Source organism: Vigna radiata, chromosome 2, assembly GCF_000741045.1.
Source record: "Vigna radiata var. radiata cultivar VC1973A chromosome 2, Vradiata_ver6, whole genome shotgun sequence".
NCBI lineage: Eukaryota > Viridiplantae > Streptophyta > Magnoliopsida > Fabales > Fabaceae > Vigna > Vigna radiata.
The window spans coordinates 11,058,569-11,078,000 of record NC_028352.1 but is presented as its reverse complement, the minus strand read 5'-3'; the positions used below and the strand labels follow the sequence as shown (position 1 = coordinate 11,078,000).

At 33.0% G+C, this 19,432-nt stretch overlaps 1 long non-coding RNA gene across 1 annotated transcript; it reads left to right on the top strand.

The window, feature by feature from the left end:
• Positions 1-12,158: 12,158 nt before the first annotated feature.
• On the top strand, positions 12,159-15,344 carry LOC111240556. Its single transcript, XR_002665970.1, has 4 exons — positions 12,159-12,397; positions 12,605-12,716; positions 13,085-13,188; positions 15,059-15,344. It is a non-coding gene; the product is annotated as an uncharacterized LOC111240556 (long non-coding RNA).
• Positions 15,345-19,432: the final 4,088 nt, after the last annotated feature.

Sequence of the window (19,432 nt, the reverse complement as noted above, 5' to 3'; positions counted from 1 at the left end):
GGTTGAGAAAATTTTTGCTCTAATTTAAAGAACATAAGATTGTTATTCCAAACATAATAATTTTAAAATGTTTCTTGTTAAAAGCTGGTAAGTCACTGTTCTATGCATCATCTTCTGAGGTTTTCTTCTCATGGAACATTACCTCTGCAGCTAAAGTAAAGAAAATGGGCCAACCAAACAGCTGAGGCCCAATAGCCTTCTATCCAATATTGCACGCGAAATATCTCTCTCTAGAAAAGCTTCTTTTAGACAGATGGTAGGTGAGTGAGAGGACAGCAAGACACGAGAGAAAAGAGAGAAGCTCGCGATCTCCATGGTGGTTCTGCAGCTGGACGGAAAACGATCTTCACTGGGTGGGTGATGAAAGGAGAAGCAGATCGAGGGAGTGGAAGATGGAAAACAAGAGTCAGATGTTAGTGCAAAATATTCTTCATTTACTTTTAGAAAAAATACGTATGGTGTATATTTCTATGAGTGTTACAACTGATATAAAAAATTCTCAGGGGAAAGAGACAAACCGAAAAACTAAAAGGAAAAACCTAACAAACAAAAAAGTGTGATCACTGTATTTAGACAATAATCCACCGAACATGTAGTTCTGATATAAAAGTTTCTATTTTGAGTAATGTTATTATGGTATTTTTATATTCATTTAAGACAGAGTAGAAAGATAAAATATTTATAAAAAATGTAAACTTTTATATTTAAAAAAAATAGAATAAAAATAAAAAAAATACTATCAAATGAATAAAAAAAATTTAGGTATATTATAAAATTATTACTCTTCTATTTTAGCTGATAATTTTGTTTGGTTAAAATTTAGAGAACAAAGCAATTAACTTAGGATTTCGGCTTTTCCCTTTTACCCTCGAAACTTTTTTTGTTCTGATTTGTACGTTATTTGAGCATGCTACATTGTGTATCGATATTATGTTAGATGCAATATGTTTTTTTAATTTATCAACTAATGTCAAAGTCTTTAGTTATTCTTTAGCTACTGTTAATCAATTTAATGTAAAATACTAAAAGAAAACTTGATACTATTTTGAATATTGAATTTTAACAGTAATTTATATTTTAAAAACTTGAAATATTTTATGATTGTTATAGCTTAAAAATATTAAGACTAGGGTTCTAAAAGCATTCAAAGTAATATCCTTTTTTTTTTTTTATCGTTTCTCAAAGTTCTTTTATACTCATCATTCCTCAACTTTTTAGATTCCCTTAGATCTTTATTATCCTCAAAACACCCTATTTATGCCAATATTATCTCTTTAGTATCTTTTTTTTTATTTGAACCTTTATCTTTTATGTGTAACTACTTTGATGATTATTGTTAATACAGGGGAGCACTATGCTGAACCCAATTCTTGTGATATTGATTTTTTATTATGACAATATATTGATAATAAAAACACATGAATATGTACTGTTTTATATGTCATATGTTGTATTTGTCTATGTTTATTGTGAAATATACACATATTATGTTTGTCACATTTGACATATTGTGTTGATTGTTGCATACTAATGTGTTTGTAAAGTGATCATATTTGTGTATGCACAATGAACGTTTTGGTGATAAGAAAATCACATGCACAAAAGCATATATGCATGACTTAATCGATTATAGTGGTGTGATAATCAATTTAGGTCATAAGACAACTTGAGTTTTTAAACTAAGCCAAAACAACTTGTTTTGAATTGATTACATTAGTTAGTGAATTGATTAAAACTTGTATGTTTGCACATATCATTTTCAAATGTACTGTGATGTGTTCTCAGAAAGAAAAGTTTTCAAAAATATTCTAAGTGTTGAAACTGAAATTGATTACATATTCAGTATATTCAATTAAGTTTTTTAATATTTGAAAACTGAATTAATGTGGTCATAACTACCATAACAGTCATATTTTTAAATGTGTTTGACCAACATTTAATAAAAATCGATTGCATTAATTATGTATTCAATCAAGGAGCTTAGTTGGTTATAAATATGTTACATCTATTTAATGTAACCGATTACATAAAGATTTAATCGATTGTTTTTCGTCAGATTTGACAAAAAGCTATATATTGACGCATTGATTGATTCTCTGTAAGAAAATTTGAGTATAACATTTTCATATCTGATTTGATATTCGTTTGATAAGTTTTATAGAGTGATCAAAGGCTCCAAGAAACAAGAACTTGAAGAGTTTTACATATCTTGAAGATTTCTTGAGAGGCAAACGTAATTGGATTAAGAGACTGATCGTTTTGCACAACTGAGGTGCTTGTTGTTTGATCAGGAGGAGAAGATTCTCAATCTTTGTGTTGTTTTAGCCTATGCGTGTGGCTAGGAAGAAGAACGAGGTGTTCTTTGTACTTTGAGAGGTGTCTCAAAGGGGTGACTACATGAGAGGAATGTTCTTGCTGCAGGGTTGTTTGTTATTGGCTATATTAGATTGGTCAGTTAGAGAGGTTGTTTACATTTTGACAGATTGGTCGCTGTAAAAGCCTTGTTGTAAAAACTCATATCTTTATAGTGTAATTGGCTTTCAAGCTCGGGTGGATTGAAAGGACACTGGATGTAGGCATTGAGGCCGAACCAGTATAAAAATCTGAGTTTGATTTTCTTCTCCCTATCTCTTTACATTATCGATTACGTATTGTTATTAATTGATTACGCATATTGTTACATTGCATACATATTGCTTACTGCAAAGAAAGGTTTAAGGAATCATACCATTTGATAAAATTTTTGAAAAAAGTTTATTTTTATAAAACACAAATTCATCCCTTCTTGGTGTTGAGAAACAAAGCTCATCAATTCTAACAATTGGCACCAGACCTAGTTTTCAAAAATTATTTGAAAAATAATCGATTATCATTTATGTGAAATCGATTTAAGATCCTGAGATGGCTTTTGTTACTCAAACATTTGGTCAAGGTGCATCCACAAATAGACCACCTCTATTTGCTGGCGAAAATTATGCTTTTTGAAAAATTAGAATGCTAGTCTTTCTTGAGTTAGTAGACAAAGGTGTGTGGGACGCTACTCTTAATGGCCCTTTTGAACCCACTCATGTGATTAAAGGAAAAACTGTTCTGAAAATTTTTTCTAAGTGGACTCAAGAGGAAAATAGGAGAGCACAATATGATATAAAAGCAAGAAATGTTATTGCCTCTACTCTCACAATGGATGAGTTTATTAGGGTTTCCCATGAAAAAAAAAAACTAAAAAAATGTGGGAAGTTCTTAAGGTTACTCATGAAGGAACAAATGAAGTCAAGAGCTAGAAAGAATTCCCTTGTGCAGGAATACGAGATGTTTAGAAAGATAGAGAGACCATATAAGACGTGTAGAAAAGGTTCACTCATATAGTCAACCACTTGATGGCTCTCGACAAGGCTTTTGAAAAGGAGGAAATCAACATCAAAATTCTGAAAAGCCTAAACAGAACTTCGCAACCAAAGGTAACAGCCATATCCGAGTCAAAAGATTTAACTAACATGAATATGGCTACTTTGTTTGGCAAGCTCAAGGAACATGAGTTGGAGCTTGGTAGATTGAAAGAAGAGGAGGAGATTGAACAAAAGCAATCAATTTCACTCAAGGCTACCAACAAAAGAACCTCCAGAAAGGCTAAATCTGATGTAGAAATATTTGAAAAAGAAGTCATGAATATGATGGTATAAAAGTTTACGAAATTTATGAAAAATAGAATTGTTGCAACTGACTATGTAGGTAACTTCAAAGGAGGAAGAAAGAAATCCAAGACCAACACCGTTACATGTTATGAATGCGGTAAAGATGGTCACATCAAGCCAGAGTGTCCAGAATTGAAGAACGGACAAAAGGCTGATTCAAAGTATCCTTAGGATAAGAGAAGAAGTAAGCAAAGGAAGGCTTACATTGCCTGGGAGAACAATGATGATGACACATCAAGTGATGTTGATCAAAGTGTAGAGGAGGAGTCAAACTTGTGTTTCATGGCTGGTTCAGCACATTCAAAAGAATGCGATAGTGATTTCGAAAATGAACCAATTGAGGTCCAATATTACATGCTAGTGGACACATACCGATAACTACATGCAAAAGCTATGAAACTGCAATACAAGGTAAATCGATTAAAGTCTGAAAGAAGAGATTTTGAATATCGAATTAACAACCTCGTAGATGAAAATGAGAAGCTAAAAAACGAACTAGAACTTGCTTTGCAATCTTCTAATAATGTCAAAACTAAAATTCAGATTGTAGAAAAAGAATATGAAAATTGCAGTGTTCATATTGAAAATATAGAATACTTGACTAGCACACAATCTTAGTTTATTATAGGAAGAGAAAATTTAGAAACTGTTTTAAGGTCACAAGGTAGCGCTATCAATAGACAAAGAATAAGTTACAAGGCTAAGAGCAATAGAATAAATTCTAAGAAATTTATTGATCTAAGCAAACATGTTACCAATGCATGCTTTTACTGCAATACTATTGGCCATACAGTGAGTAATTGTTATTACAAAAAGATTGGTGTTCCTAAAGAAAAGTATAAATGGATTCCTAAAGAACAACCTGTTGTTACTAACAAAAAAGGCCTCAAGTTCATTTGGGTACCTGCAACAAAACCATTTGAATGTTTTGTAGGGAAGTAGGCTACTACAAAAGTAGAAAAATGCTCAAGGATGAGGTTTAGTGGAATATATCAAAGATTCTTGAGTGACTTAATGTGGTAACATAAAATGTTAAATTCATACATTCATTCATCATAAGTTTTGTGCATATGAATGGTTGTTGTATGCATAATTGATGGTTGCTTGTTTGGATGATGATTCTGTTTGAAAAATTGTTTTCACGTTTGTTAATCGCTTATGCTATAAATGAAATCGGTTAGATTTTCTGTGTGTTTCTCTGTTTTGAATGAAACTATGATAAAGCTAAATCGATTTTAAAATTAACATAATCGGTTGTGAATGATTCACATGGGCTTTCTATTTCTAAAAAATTTAAATGGCCTATTTGATTGAAGATTTGTTGCATGCATTTAAATGTACTAGATTTGGAAATTTGTAATGCATTGATCTTTTAACAAAAAGGCTAAAACCTAGACTGAGTAAGATTCTTCATTGAATCCTTCACAAAAATGGCTTCATCTTCTTCATCCAAACGCTACAATAATGTTGCTCGAATTGAAAGAAACGCAAGTCCAACTAAATGGATAATCAGTGATGCTTCTAGAAACAGGTTTATATGCTGGAGAAAAATCAAGGAAGTTGTTCCATATAAATCGATTGATATGTCTCTGTTCAGTGGTGAAGGGTTCTTATTTCCAAATAGGCTTACTCATCAAGGACTAGCAGAATTTGTTAAAATGAAAGGTGTTTGCTATCTTGAGTTGAAGTGTTTTACAATAATCTTCAAATCGTAAATGGTGATATTCATTCGCAGGTAAAAGGAGTGGACATCATAATTAATGATGATGCCTGACTACTTGTCATTGGACTCAAAGCTGAAGGTTGGATGTCACACATGAAAGATTCACTGCATAACAAGAAGACTACAAAGAAGCAGATATACAGAGATTTCCTGAGGTGTCCTGGTAGGTACAAGGGTGGAAATAAGTATCTGAACAGAGGATTGGATAGAGAAGAAAAGATGTGTGCATGTAGTCTTGCATGGCTACTGCTACCCGAGAGATATTTGCGTGAGAGATTGATAAGGAAGACTTATTCCTAATAAATGCAATCCAATCAAGAATACCAACTAATTGGGTTGTTGTTTTCAAGAAACATGTGATTGATACCAGAATCAATGATAAACATAACTTACCATATGGGGTGTTCAGAGATGTTCAGACTCAACCCAAAAATAAAACTGACCTGTCTGACTCTGACGGCAACTCTGTTTCATTTATTCCTAAATCTGAATTTGAAAGATTTGTCATGAACAGATTTAAAAGATCTTCTGAGAAGACAGGAAAGTTGGAAAAACATGTATTACGAATGGAAAGGAAAATCGACGAAATTATTAAGAATTATGTTGACAGTTCTTCTGCAACTAAAGGGTCAGATGAAGAAAATTAGTCAAGTGAAGAGGATTCTATGATTGAATCAGACTCAGAATAGGAGTTTCTTTGTTTTTAAATACTTTTGATTTGTTTTGTTAATCAGTGGCTTTTAGGCCATATTCTAATCTGACTGTACTGTTTTGGTTGAATCATATGATATATGAATGAATTTATGTTTCTAGTTTAATCAATTTGTTTGAATTGCAAATAATGATTGATTGCTTAAACTGATTAATAATCGACTAAATCACTTGTCTGAATACCATTTAAAAATTTCATTGTTACATCATTCAATTGCAGAATCATACTTAAATTGCAATATTACTACATAAAGACTAAAATGCTTGATCTAGATAAGATTGAAAGGTTCACTAAAAAAGTCGTGTATAACGTCACACGTTCAACGTTGATGATTGTCGCCGCCCAATCAAATTTGATTGCAATTTAGAAATGCAGTATAATACTAGGGAATGACCCCTAGGTCGTCTCTCAAGGACCAACTGCGGTTCAGAGTCAAGTCTAACACAAAAAAGGGGGGTTTTGAAAAGGTTTCACCATGTACGAAAATGAAATTAAAACAGTAAAAACGAAACTGCTACAGTAATTACGAAAATTCACGCTGGAACTGGACAGCTCTGACCTTTGCTCAATGTTTTACCCATCACTTTTTCTACAGAGCTCTAAATGAGATGAGGTTTTTTTTCCTGGAAAGTAGACTCAATTATCTTTCATGTTATATATAAAACGTAGCATTTGGACCTCTGGTGTGGTTGCAGTAAGTTTTTTAAAATCGAGTCCAGAGAGTGAAAATGCTAAACCAATACTAGACTAATCAAATATCTAAACACAGTTAAATTAAATTAAATGCAAAACTAAATTAAAGAAATTAAAAACAACTAATCCTACAATGCAAACTAATTTAAAGCTAAGGAAAATAAGCAACATATTTTTTTTACCAATTCAAATGACACATGCACCTACTAAAGTAAATTAAATTGAAAATAGACTAAAAGTTGAACCTTGGCCGTGACTTGTGCTATCTCCAATGCAATCAACACACTTCTTTATCCTCAAGCTAAATCAATTTCCAAAGCATTTAATCCCAACATGAATTCAACTACTGGACGTGACCTTTGATGCTTCATTCTCAAAGTAAAATGAAAAAGAGTACTTCTCTCATTCCACCAATGTCAGCCGTGGACCCTACCAAGCAAGCCCTCCAAACCGTGATTGCTGTAGCACCAACCTAATCTTTAATATCAAGGAAACTTTGGCTGCACTTGCTCACTGTTCCAGCGATCATACCACTTCCACTTTGCTTTTAAATGAGATCCCTATATCTAAGGTCTGAGCAGCTAGACGTGACATATCCATCTTTCCAATTAAAAACTAACATCTTATATACTTCAAAGTCAACATGTGAATAAAATTGTAACAATGCACAAGCAAAGCAAAGATAGTAAATCATTTAACTCTTTGAAACCGTCCCCAAGGAAACAAGTGGCAGCTGGACCGTGCCCTTTATTTCTCATTCCAAAGTTAAACCCATGCTTTCCAAGAGACAATAATCACGATGAGACAATGCTGGGCAGATTCCTTTTACCAAATAAATTCAACTGAAAATGTACTCTACCATTTCATCCAATTACAAAGCGCATGGCTGCTGGAAACATTGGCTTGATGGACCCTTTCAGCAATAAAAAAAAAGAATTCCTTAAACACTTTCCAGCCCTCAAACCGAGAGTAACATTCCTTTCAAAGAAAACGTTTCCAGCCTCATTCAAATTTGCGTGTCAGCTTCATACTTTCATTCTATGACAAGTTAAAAACAAAATTCCAGGACAACACAAATAAAAAGGAGAAAAAGAGAATGGAAATGTTCTTTTTCATTCAACCATCAGAGGAAAAAAAACGTGAACACCATTTCCCTTTTCTCTCTTCCACAACGCTGTCTATGAAGCAAAAATATGTTTTTAGCCAAAGCAGAAAAGTCTGTGGCGGCTCTAGCCCCAAGGGCCGTGTGTCCTATTCACAAAAATTAGGGTGGGGTCCACCCTAAACCCTAGTGCCAAGTCACTCTTTTTTTATATTGGGCTTCTACAATATTTTTCTTGCAACAAAAGGGTCCAAAGACACAAAAAAAATTCATTTACACAATCTAAACTACTAAGCTAAACTAGATTAATTCTAAATTGTCTTGTGNAGAGTCTTCACTTAATTGGTGCCCTTCCAAAAGTCCCACAGTGTGATTCCAAAATTGCCCTGAAAATAAAAATAGGAATAATTAAGCTCAATTAATTCAAATTAATTAAAATNNNAATTATTGGTCTAATTAAGCCCAAATGGTGAAAATGACACAATAACTAAGAATTAAGCGCAAATCATCAACACAATTCGGCGCGAAAAACTAAGCTAATGGTATAAAATATTGATTCATCAAACGTCCAATAATAGAACAACAACGTTAACTATGATCCGTGGCATTGTTGTAAATAAAGTCATTTGCTCCACGTCGTTTAGATTTCCAACCCGTCGTCTAAAAGGAAATAACGTCAACCATAAACCAACTTGACGTAAAATAATGACCTTAGTAATCACATAACATCAGCTAAGGAAACACCTGACGTCCAATACAAAATAAATAAATACCAAATAGTGATTTGCTTCCCTCCCATCCACAAATTATATCGACCTTGACAGATATTTGACTTTTATATGATAGCCAACAATTAATTTTTTATATTTCTTTTAAATCAACCCACAAAACGTCGCGCTGACCAGGGCAACGACATTTTATTGACCAAGCCTCAATCCCTTTTTTATTATTTTTTTTCTTTTAAACCAACCACATTGTATTTGCCAAAGATTATTCTTTTTATTTTTTCTTTTTTAACCAACACATAAAACGTCCTTCTCCTGGTGGCTTCGACGTTTTATTGTGCCCATGATGCCAAAGGGTATTCCCAGAACACGCCGAGCTCGTGAGGGCTTCGACGTGACGTATTATTGGTGGTTTAAAAGAAAAAAAGAATTTAAGAAAGTCGCGTTGGTTTAAATATTTACCACCATAGACCTCGAATTGTATGGGTCGTGGACATGAATATTTTCGTTTCTAACACAACATTTATCATGCGAAAGTTTGACGATGAGTGGTGCCAAAGTTTGACGTGAATTTATTCGTTTGGTAGACGATGAGTAATGTCAAAATGTGACATGAACCTCTTCATTTCTAACATAACATTTATCATGTGTATATAACTTTCTTTTCCCATATATCATTTAAGTAGATTGTCTTTTATTATACTGATGAAGCTAAAGGGTCACCTCATATCACGTTGAACTCTTGGGGTCTTGGACGTCATGGGCATTGGAGTAGTTTGGCGCATTAATTTTGGCTCCCATCTTTTTTTCTATAAATACAGTTTTAGATCCTTAAATAATTTGTACACACCCATTTATAAAATTTCTCTTATGAACTCCCTCTGTTAATTTTTTTTCTTTGGGTTTTCTGTTATCTCCTTCAAGAACACAAAAAGACGAGTTATTTCTTTGTGGTTTTACTCTTTGTCATGGTTAAAAAGCTTGAAGGAGTGATAGAAATCCAAAGAAAAAGGTTGAAGATTTGGATTTCGCATCCTTTCAAAACATTACTCCTCCATTCACCAAACTTTTGCTTCCCTATAAATCTTTCTTAATCAAATTCATTTTTGATAATTTTTTATCTATATTTTTCTATTAACTCCTTCAATTTCACAAAATCAAGGCATTTCTTTAAATACAATTTGGAAACCCACCCTTTGAAAAACTAAACTACAGAGCTTCCATAACCAAATTCATGTTAACTTTTTCCTTTGGTTTGCCATCCATTCCTCCACTAAACTAAGACATTTCTTTGTTAACAATGAAGGCATGGTGGAAAACATCAAATTTTGTTACAAAATGACGTGAATCTCTTCATGAGAAAACGTCGAAGCCACACAAAATTTGACATAATACTAATGCTCTGGTAACAGCACACAGTTAATGCTCTGGTAACACCACACATAATGCTCTCATGAATAATACGTCCAACTACCCTAGAGTTCGACATTCATCACTTCAGAATCTAGCTAACAAATATTACGTCAAATCCCGTAGAGTAAGACGTACTCTTGGTGGTTTAAAATAAAAAAGAAAAACGAATTAAAAGGGGAGTAACTCTTTGGTTTCTGGCTTACAATAATACGTCGAGTATCTTTAGAAATGACGTACTATTGATGGTTTAAAAGAAAAAAGAATAAAAGAATGGCGCGTTAGTTTAAATATTTACCGCCGTATAACGTCGAATTTCATTGGACTTAGACGTTTTATTTAAATGTCGAAGTATTACCACTATAGAACGTGATGTTTTCATGGTATTCAACGTGTTATTCTGAAGTTATATTGAAAGTAAATCTATTACTGAACTTATATTGAAACCATATCCTTCCCATAAATCTCTAAATCTTGTTCTCAAATGGCTTCTTCATCTTCACGGTGTGGAAAGAAGGTTGAATAGGTTGTAAGAAATGCTAGTCCAAATGGGTAGATAAGTGATGACGAAGCACGATACAAATTAAGATGTTATAGAAAACTCTTCGAGGTGGTCCTTCACAAGTTCTTGAATCTGAAATTATTCAGAAGTGAAGGGTTTCTTTTTCAAGAATGGCTTCTAGATGGTGGTCTTGCAAAATTTGTAAAAATGACTGGTGATTGCTATCCTGACCTGGTAGAAGTCTTCTACCACAATCTGAAGGTTGTTGATGGTGTTATATGCTTTTGGGTGAAAGGTGTCGATATTAAAATTGATGATGAAATATGGCTATCTTTTACCGGTCTCAATGCAGAAGACTTCATGTCTCATGAAAGAAATTCTGAACTCAACCAATGGACCAACAAGAAGAATATTTATAAGAAATTTCTGAGAAATCCAAAAAGGCTAAAGGTATACAAGCCGTATCTACTTGATGGTTTGAAAATCGAAGAAAAAATGTGTACTTTGTTACTTGATTGGGTAATACTACCTGGTAAAGGTATACATGATCGTCTAACAACTAAAGATTTATTTTTTATTCATGCCATAAAAACTCGGATACCAACCAACTGAGTTGTTGTTGTAAGTGAGCACATGATTGAAACTGCAAGTAGTCATGAACATAATTTGCCCTATGGTGTTTTTATCAGCATCAGCAGTGTATTGAAGCATCATCAAGTTGATGTTACTGGTGAAAAAAACATTTGGGTGCACTAGATCAAATGAAATAGGAAAAGTGACATTGACCTTTAATGGTTTAAAGAAAACAAAAGATGGTTGAGTGTTCAAGGATGTTGGTGAAACTCTTTTTATCTTCACTCCACACGCTGAGTTTGAAATATTTGTTGTTGATCAATTTCGAAGGATTTCAACTAGAATTTCAAAAGTTGAAATATCTTTGATCATGATTAAGACGAAACTAGATGAAGACAATGCTCTCAGAACTCCCTCAACAAGTGAATATGATGATCAAGACGACACAACAGAAGAGGAGTTTATGGAGACTTTTGACTTAGATTAGGAAGAAAAGTCCCTGTTAGTTTACTTTTATAAAATTAATGTAATATTTTAATATATTTTAGTATATTTCTTCACATATAGGACATACTTTATGACACTTGACATTGTATCCTGAAAAATTATCGTAAGCTAGAAAGTCATTAATGGTGCAAAATAACATTGCGCGCATCACAAAAATTTCAGAAGTGAATGCATCAAATATTTCAACCCAATCAATCCACAACACACTAATGGAAAAAAAGGATTCTATGACTGGCTTATTATGATAGGTAAAATCCACCTATCATAATACATTGACCGGTAACAATTTTGTAATAAAACTAAGATATATTATGACATATTTTAAAAAACCTATCATAATAAATATAGCAGTGGCATTTTCGTAATAAAAATTATGTGTATTACGATAGATAAAAAGTCACCTATCATCATAAATTGAATGTGGTGGCAAAATTGAAATTATAGTGAAAAGATATTATGATAGATTTTGGAATCCCTGTCATAATAGATGCAAACCCCTAACTTAAAAAAAATTGTTGCCTTAAAACCTAAAATTCTCTCGAAATGTTTCACTCTCTCGAAAATACTCATTTTCCCTCTTGCTCACAGAGTCAGTCACAAAAACTTCCCTTCGACTCTCCCAATCATAGAAGCTCACACAACTGAGTTGCAGTGTCGCATCAGCAATTTGCTCGTGTTGCCATCACCGATTGTTCATTAGCGTTGGTATCGCGATTTGTCTACAACCACATTTGATTTGTCGTTGAGGATTGAATGCAGTGAGTAATCGAAACATTGCAGTTGTTTTGGTTTTTCGTTTTTTGTGGTTATTGTTACATTGACCTATTTTTGGTGGGAACTTTATGTTCTCCCGCCCTAAATAGGAATGGTAAGTTAGGGTTCTTATTTTTCATTTCGATTATCTTTCTCTGCTCCTTGAAAGATGTTACCTTATGTTTTGTCTTTCTCCCTGTCGAATTGCATAGTGATATAAGGAAATGGTTCATGAAATAACATGACAAGGACAACAATGCCGCTCCCTTCAAGCCTTCCAATCAATCCAAGCCTTCTTCAGATAAACCCTAGTTCGATAAAACTGTGAGTGTGATGCTGCTATATGTTTTATTTATTTATTTTTTTCATTTTTAAATGCAAACATTCATGTGATTTTTGAAGTCAGAGTGTAAGTTTAGTTTTTGTTTCCAATGGTTTAAACGGAAATGGGGGCACAAATGGAAACAAATAATGGAATTTGAAGAATGCGATTCCAATGGTTTTGAAGCCTTTGTCTTTAATAAAATTGAAAAAATGTTATTGGATTGTTATATGTAGGTTAGAACTACAACTTGTACCAATCATATACTGTAGGTTAGCACTACAACACTTTGATTTGGTTATTTTGATCTTTAATTAATGACCTTTGATATGTTTAATATCTTGTTTTAATTGGTTACTTCTTTGAATAGAATCGATGGGCATAGATGTTTCCTTCTATGACTGCTAGAGCTATCAACCTCGATGTTATATCCAATGGCATGGGTGGAATAAGAAATGGTGCTCTCTACAAGTGGTGTGTTTCTTTGTTGTATATATCTTGACTTTGTCTTAATAGTTGCTGGATTAAACGAAGGTTACCATCTATTTAGCCTTCTAAAATCCTTTTGTTGCCAATCTCATATATGAATTATTACCACTTATGTCAATAAACTAGAACAGTCTAGAAATATGTGTGTTGAAGTATTTAAGTGGTGATGTTTAATTTTTGTAATGCTTTATTTTTCCTTTATTTTGGAAGGTGTTTTGTTACTTGATCATTTTTTTGTCCAATGGTTTGTTGCCTCATTACTATGTTAGTGCTAATTGCTTCATCAACATTTTTCCGCCTTATTTGAGGTTTTATCTGTTAATGTTAGACTCATATGGTTAAAATCTAGTCATTTTTCTATATTTCCTCTATATGGCATAGAAAACTGATTGTGGTTATGGGCCGCAAAGCTGCATAAAGTTAATCTAATTCCTATTCTTCCTCTTATTTTTAATTCAAATTATATTATGCTAAATAAACAATATTGTGTGTCCTTTGTAAGGAGGAAATGTTAAATGTTGAGATACCTTATTAAGAATATTAATAATGAAAAATCATGTGGCATAACATGTACTAAAATTTCAGCAATGGTAAGGCTATGGAAATTGTCTACAAACTGCAGAATTTAATGTTATTATAAATGCTAAGAATTGGGTGAGATTATTGGATTTAGTTCTTCAATTATACTTTTTCTGACATAATTTTAGTAAAATGAAAATTTTTATTAATGCAAATTTTTATGCTAAGAATTGAAAATCATTTAATTATACTTTTTCTGACATAATTTTGGTAAAATGATAATAAACATAAATGTGAAATGGAAGGAAGAAAATAATGTTCTATACAAAAAACAATGCATATCCATCCAACTAAAGTAAATAGTTACATGGTATCTACAATTAGTAGTGGAGGTTTGGACAAATATTCAGCATTTAAACTCTTGATTATTCATTCCATTTGATTTTTACCCACATAAACTACTGTTGTTCCATTTCTAGAATTCCTGTAAAGCAGGGACCTTTTCATACCACATCTATCTAGCTATAGTNATATATAATCANGATCAAAAAGGTTCTCNGGCGACTTGGTTTTTCTGTTCCGAACTTTNCCTGTTTCCTTCAACAACTCCTTCAACCTTCTCTTCNCATCAGCAACATCAGGATTTGCAGTCCCAAGCTTTTCTTCCCTCATTATCACAATGTTTTCAAGAATTTCAATNGCCTCATCNAGCCTGAAATCAATTGTCAGAGAAATACATNAGTGTTCATGAGGCTACTTTACAACTTTCAATATTATTCACATGTATATGATTTGATTATGCTTCCTAGTAATATACATTACCAAACATTCGCATAAACTATGGTAATTAAAGAAGATTGGTTTTTCACAGCGATGAGGTACTTTGATTTCGTGTTTCTGCTGGTCTGCATTTTCATTTCATGCAATGCATTTTTTTTCTCTTTCATGTTCTCGGCGTGTCGAATGTGTTATTTGCTTTTGTTGTTTAGTTTACAGGTGCCTTTGGATATTCTAGGGTTTAAGGTTTTACGTTTAGCTGTGACAGACCCTCGAATTGAACTATGTTTTCTTCGTGTATGAGTTAACAAGTAATGACTGTAACTTTAAGGTTTATATCATCAAGCATTGTAATTGATTGCAAAAGTAATGGAAGATAATCCTCCCTTAAAGTCTTTTAGATGGGGTGGTTATTGGAGTCAAATTTGGTATGGCTACACGCAACAAAAAGTTTCTGAGCTGTGGAATCTCAACAGGCTAAAATAACTACATTATGCTCTTTTAGTCATTTGTAAACTTTCTCTTTCAATTAACTATATCATTGGTTTTCTTATTGAAGGTCTTGATGCTACATTGAAAGTTGCAAAACCAAGGAAAGGTTCATCATTAGCTATATTTGGATTGGGAGCTTTGGGACTTGCTTTGAGTTGCCTTGCCTCTTTCAAAATTAAAGGAAATTTTTGTAAATTTTTTGTTTTTACATTTTCTGTAGGCTGCCAAGGGAGCTAGACTCACTGGTGCTTCCAAGATAATTGGGGTTGACTTGATTTAGTGAATTTGATTTAGTATATGGTTTGATGTACAAACTATGTAATAAATATTATTAGATAATTTAATGATTGAAATGAATTTCATTATGATAGTTTAGTTGAATATATTCATTTCATGCTATATTGATTATAAATTGATTGATGAAATGATAATATAAGAAATTAATTGTAAATTTAATGGATATGTCAAATATAATAATGAATTTTTTTTTTACAAAACACTGGACCTATTATGATGGACTTTTCTGTTCGTCGTAATATACTGGACTTATTATGATGGAATTTTCTGTCTGTCATAATATATTGGACCTATTATGATGGATTTTTCTTTCTGTCATAAAATGCACATACCTATTATGACACCTAGAACTATGATGCTAGGGTTACCCTTCATAATATGTCATTTTTACCTGTCATAAAAAGCAATTTTTCCACTAGTGACAACTTCAAGTCTTCAACTAGTGGGCTTAGATAAACATTTATGCATTTCCAGGCTGCTTTGGACCAGATATCATCATAGGCAACATCATGTACTTCCTCGTCATGCACAATGCATGAGATAAGTTGTAAATTATCAACATAATTGGCCAACAACTATGATTAGTACTTAGATTACCAAATGGATTTGTTCCATCAGTGGCTAAATCAGGCTTAAGATTTCTACATTCTTGACCAAATTGGGGGAATTGTTGATCAATTATTTTTCCATTTCTTTGAATCAACTGGATGACGAAGTAGCCCATCAATTTTTCTCTCATATGCATGTCATCTAAGGTTTTTAGCATCTTTTGGATTCACAAACAAACTCTTAAGTTTAGACACAATTTGAAGCTACCAAATTACTTTCAAAGCATATCCATTTTTTTCTATTTGACCATTATCTTCACTATTATTTTTTCACTTGTGTCATGATAACCCACGTTTTAGACACTTTTTCAAAAATTCAAACTCTTTCCTATATAAAATGCAGTCATTGGGACAAGAATGCATCCTTTTATACTCCATACCTATCGGACAAAGAATTTTCTTCGCATCATAATTACAAGTAGGTAATGTATTTCCATCTAGCAGCATTTCATTCAACAAAGTCAACAATTCTGGGAAACTCTTATCAGTTCATCCATTGGTTGCCTTCAAATCATGAGCCTTAAATCGTTGACAACCGTGTGAACTTAGTTGAACCGACATACAAAGGTGTTTCCGCATCAATGGACATCGTCTCATACACATGAGCTTTGGCAAAAAATTTTGCGCCAACATCGCGGATCATGTCCTCTAATTTGTCTTCATCCGGTCGATCTTCTTCCATGGTGGAATCAATAACATTTTCAGTTTGGGAGAAATTTGGAAAGTGTATTTCTTCTTCGTTCCATATCCATGTTGTATAACATCGTAGAAAACCATCACAGATAAGATGTTCACTAATTTGAGTTGCGTTCAACTTTCTCCCATTCAAACAGTTCACACAAGGACATCTAAACTTCACTTCATCACCACTTCTACCCTCATTACGTAGCGCAAATTGTATAAATTCTTCTACCCCTCTCTCGTACTCAACACTAATGCGTGGCCATGGCACCAAACAACACTAATCGAATTTCGATCCATACGATCCATATATAAATATTCTGACTTATATATTCCACAAAATTACAATATAAATAAAATTATTCATCATTTAACGAAAAATTAAGGTTAATTCAATTCAACCATATAATCATACAATAAATAAAAAAAACATTGAAATAATCATATATTCAACATAAAAAATTGATTTAAACCATTTAGTTGTCCCTATTTTTGGGAGGTTTTCCCATTTTGATCCCCGTCTTATTAGAATCCTCAATTGAGTCCCTATAAGTGCTAATTTCAATCAATTAAGCCCCTGCCGTTAAATTTAGTTAACAGGGTTAACTTTTTTGCACAGCTGGAAGGATGACCTGTTAATTTCTGTAAACGTGGCCTATTTAGAGTTGAAACGTGGCATGAATTAGAGTTGAAATTGATTGAAATTAGCACTTATGGGACTCAATTCATGCCAAGTTTCAACTCTAAATAGGTCACGTTTATAGAAATTAACGGGTCATCCTCCCAGCTGTGCAAAAAAGTTAATCTCGTTAACTAAATTTAACGGCAGGGGCTTAATTGATTGAAATTAACACTTATAGGGACTTAATTGGGGATTCGAATAAGACGGGGATCAAAATGAGAAAACTTCCCGAAAATAGGGACAACTAAATGGTTTAAACCTAAAAAATTTTAAAAATAAAATTGTAAAATAAAAAAAAAATAAACTTTATAATCATACCATCATACAAAATTATACAATCATAAAATATTATTCAATCATACAAAATTATATGATGATTCAATCACATATTCAATCATACAAAATTATACAATCCTATTAAAAAATAAACTTTAAACATTAATATAAGAACCTGATAGTGTGGAAAGTCAATAACAATGGACAACTTGCGATCAAAACGGTAGAAAATTCAACTCTACAAAATTCAAACCTACACAAATATACAAACAAATATTAGTTTTAGAAATAAAAACAAATATCAAAACACAATTTACCTATAAGGGGAAGAATCGAAAAAACCAAATCAAAAAGACATTTCGAAAGATTATGATCGGTTAGAAAGCTTCCTAAATGTTGAAAATGGCCACGACACCAAACAAAAGTAAGTTTAAACGGTGAAAATGGATGGAAAATGGAAGCATTCCGCAATGGATGTCGCGTGGTAGAGGAGGCTTTATGAAATTGTTATGCGTAAGGAAGACGATATTGTTCCTTTCGCGTTTTCTTTTTTTTAACCCACGAAAGGTTATTACCTCGATTCCCAATAAAACCGAAGTAATAAAGATGATATAGTCTCGGTTTCCCACTTAACCGAGACCTATTCTCCTAAAAAAAATCAAAATACATCTGAAATGGGAATTTAGAATTTTTTTTCAATCTATATGTCTCGGTTCACCACCAAACCGAGGCCAAATCCTCTGTTAAAAATTACATTTTTATTGAATATTTAAAATTTATTCAGATCAAGGTCTATGGCCTCGGTTACCGAGGCCTATTCCCTGACGGTCTAACTACCAATTTAATGTAGGACTGCCACATGGGAAGAATGTCAGAATTTGCAAGAACCTAAGGCATCAGTTTTGAGGGGAACCATGACCTATTCCCTAACCTTTATGATGTTCAGGCTGTAGATTGGGGAATGTCAAAATTTGCAGGGACCTATGACATTCGTTCTAAGGGGAACCGAAGCCTATTCTCCTGCATATCTCAGCAAAATATCTGACCATTACATTTTTCACCTTTCTGTTAGGGGTTTTGACATTGGTTCTACATACAACCGAAGCCAAAAGTCATATGCAACTTCGATTCTAAAGAAATCAAGACCTATACTCTTACGAAAATTTCAAAAATGTCACCACATCATATTATACTTCGGGTTCTGATGAACCGCAGTATAATGTGTGTGGTAGTAAGTCATTTTTTTACTAATGACTTATCCAAAGCTTCATACTAAATTATCCATTTTAAACTCGGGATAGAAAAACAAGTCACTTACTAAGTTAAGAGATTAAAAAAAACATAATTAAACTAAAAAGAGATAAATACTTTTATTTGTAGAAATTAACTCTTTAAGTAATTTAAGCAATTCAATACAGTACCAATGTTTCTCTCCAAACAGAACATTGTAGTTTATGAAAAGCCCTACAATAGAGGCATGTGTAGAATGCAAAGCTACATAGAGAAGTGCTTCTGCACCTGTTATTTCTTTCTTCCCATAAGGGAAAGGAAATTATACAATTTATGTATATAAAAGCCTGGCAACACAATAGAGAGAATCATGTGGCTTGTTCGGACAACCCGTAAAGTCTATTGTCGCACGCTAACACATGTACCACCAAGAAAAAGGAAAACCAAACACTCCTTTGCATTCACCACATTTTTTCTCCTTTCCTTTCCTCTTCAACGTTGCTTTTCTCAAAGCAGTGCTTCTGTTCAGTACTCATCATGTTGCTCCATTCTTATATTATATTCACTCTTAACGTGCCAAATTGTTGTTTAATATTGTATACTGTGATTCAGAATGGAACCCTAAGGCCTCTTTAACGACCACTTAAACGTACTTTATTGAAAGTCA